A 3,005-nucleotide genomic window follows, 5' to 3' on the forward strand; every position below is an offset into this window, starting at 1 on the left:
TTGGACAGCTCTTGATGATTATGTGTCAACAATAGTTGTTCCTTTAGGTTTTAGGTAAACATGCATATGCTTCATAAATAATAGTATTATGTCTTTATTTATAATACCTATATATCATCTATTTTCTTGGTATATGACATTGATTAGACTCAACTAACAATACTAAGTAGCAGCAACAATAGGACATAACGCTTGTTCCTGCCTTCCTCATTTTAAGGTGATGCTTCTAATGTTTCATTCATAAATATGACTTTTAATGAGAATTCCTGGAAACTACTTTATCATCATTAAGTTTATTTTATTGTTCTTTTGTTAATTAAATGATATTTTTAACTTTTTCTTTGTTTGTTTCCTTATGCTTGTGTTTAAGGATATACATTCTTTCTGTTGTTGGTTGTTTTCTTCAGAGCATTTTAGTATTATGCTACTAACTTTGAAAGGCAATTATTTTTCGTTTGATTCTCTATCTTCAATTTTGGTTGGGGATCTTTTTTTCTGTAATATCTAAAGAGACATATTTTAGGAGATTGTGTGTACGTGTGTGTGTGTGTATGTAAAGTGTGTGTCTGTTTTTTAAACAGTTACATTTATTGTTTGTAATAAATATTATTGCAAGTAGCTAGAAGTTATGTATTGGACAACTTTATTATTTTTTGTGTTTTTCCAGTGATTTGAAATATGTTTTTGGATTATTCTTTTTTGTAGATATTCCCTAGGCACTTGAAAACATCCACTATTATTTATTAGAATGTTAGTTTTATGTTGTCTTACTACATTAATTATGTTTATGTTATTATTCCTTCGTTTCCCTTTGCTTAATGAAGATCTAATCTGAGTGATCAAAATTACCAATGACAGTTCTGTTTCAGTCTATTTCTCCTTACATTTCCTCTACTTTGCACTGCATATGCTCTGTGTTATGTTCTTTTTATCATTCAAAACATCTGTTTCTCCAGTTTAAACATCCAGAGTCTTGAATTCAATGTTGTCTAAAAATAATAATGCTATTTCAATGTTTTCTTAGCATTTTATGTGTACTTTTCTGTTTTTTTATGATTTCTCAAGTCCTTTGCCTTAGAAAATAATTTAATGTCATGAACAATTTGTTACAGTTCCATTTCTTGATCTAAACTGAGTTTTTACATATTTTATTTTATTTTCTATCATTCATCTTACAAACATTTATTGGATACCTGTTTTGTTTTGTGCACTCATTATTTAGCAATGAGAGACAAAATTTCTGTTTGATTAGTTAAATTTACATTAATATTTACTTATTCTATAGGTCCTAATTCACTAGATTATGTTGCACAGTAAATAATCTTCAAATCTCAGTGGCTAAAAGAACAAATATTTTTCAATTACGCTACACAGCCATTCATTAGCTGAAGTTTTGTTTCAAGCTGTGATGTTTCTGCTACATGTAGACCATTGGCCATTTGTGGATTTTTTCATGAATTAGTTCTAATTCTAGGACAGAAACTAAAGAAGCTCCCTTTTTGTGAGATATAACTCTTCTTAGGTTAGACATGAAAAGCAAGCAAGCTGGCAGAAATATGAAACATGTGTTAAAGCTTCTTCTGGCAACTGACACACTGTGTTTTCTGTTCACATACTACTTGCCCAAGAGTTAGGTGGGTATGGAAGAATGCAAGCATTTACATTCAAAGAACCACTTTAAGTTTTGTGCTTTTGGAAGGATTTTGTAAAACAGCAAGTAGTTGACAAAAATAATAGATTTTATCACATTGATACAGTATATATGTTAGCTCTTACTGTTAATATCTCTTTTTATATTCCAGATCTTCAATGATCTCCATGTTTTCTACAATTTTTTTATCTATATTTGTTTTGTTGTTGTTGTTGTTGTATTTACAAGTATAAATATAAACACTTTAAGATCTATCCTAAAACTGGTTTCCAAGATGGCAGAATAAGTAGAAAGACTGCACAGACCCTCTTCAATAAAGAAAAGGAGAACCAATTAACACAGACACAGAAGATAATCCTAGATCCCTGAGCCTTGAAAGGAAGGATACAGAAGTGGACTAAACCCCAACTAGCAGAAGAATTTGCATGAAAATACCAAAAAAAGAGACATATGGTGCTGTGGTCTGGCAGTAATCCTGAGCAATCCTGATGGCACAGACAGATTGGAGAGTGCCAAGTGGTGGTGGGACCTAAGAATTAACATAAAAATCACCCCTGCTAACAAGGGCCTGCATGAAGGACTGCTCTAGTGGCTGGGGAATAAAAGGGGAAGCAGCAGGGAAGAGGAAGGTGGGCTGAGCTGTGGATTTTGCCTGTCCAGAGGGTGTCACCATTTTGAATGTTTACAAGCAGCTTGACCATTTTGGAGATTCACAGAAACAGTGCTCTCCCAGATTCCAGGGGCTTAAGAACAGGTTCTGCTTGCCAGCAATGCCAAGGACAATCCAGACCTGCACGAATGAAAAGGTGCAACATTCCTCTTGTTACTCTTATACCCCACACCCACTTGGTGAATGGAGGTGTGGCCATTCCCCACTCCCACCCACCTTCTGGGCTCGCAGGAACTCCATCCCAGTCTATGTTCTTGGATGGAGCATGGGTGTCCTGCCCTATCCTCCACCGATATTTTTCTTTTCATTTTTTTCTTTTTCTTTCTTTTTTCTGATATTTAGTTTCCTTTTATTTGTCTATTTCAAAACTATTATTATTAATACTTTTTCCCCTTTTTGCTATTATTCTTCATTTTTCCCCTCTCAGGTACAAATTTTCAGCTTTTTTTTCTTTTCCCTGTTCCTGGTTCAAAAAAAAAAAACTTTTTTTTTATTAAAATTTTATTTTATTATTTCCCCCCCTTTTTCTTGTGGTTAACCCCATTCCTTGTTTTTTTTTTTTTTTTCTTTTTGCATTTTTCCCATTTTTTTCCTTCATTATTCTCCTTCTCTAACTTTTTTCTCTTGGTGCCCTATCCCCAGATATTGCAGGTTTTCTTGTTTTTTTCTTCTTCTTTTTCCCTT

The sequence above is a fragment of the Orycteropus afer genome, unplaced genomic scaffold (genome assembly GCF_000298275.1).
Source record: "Orycteropus afer afer isolate SDZICR_OR568_19922 unplaced genomic scaffold, OryAfe1.0 scaffold00226, whole genome shotgun sequence".
Taxonomy (NCBI): Eukaryota; Metazoa; Chordata; class Mammalia; order Tubulidentata; family Orycteropodidae; genus Orycteropus; species Orycteropus afer.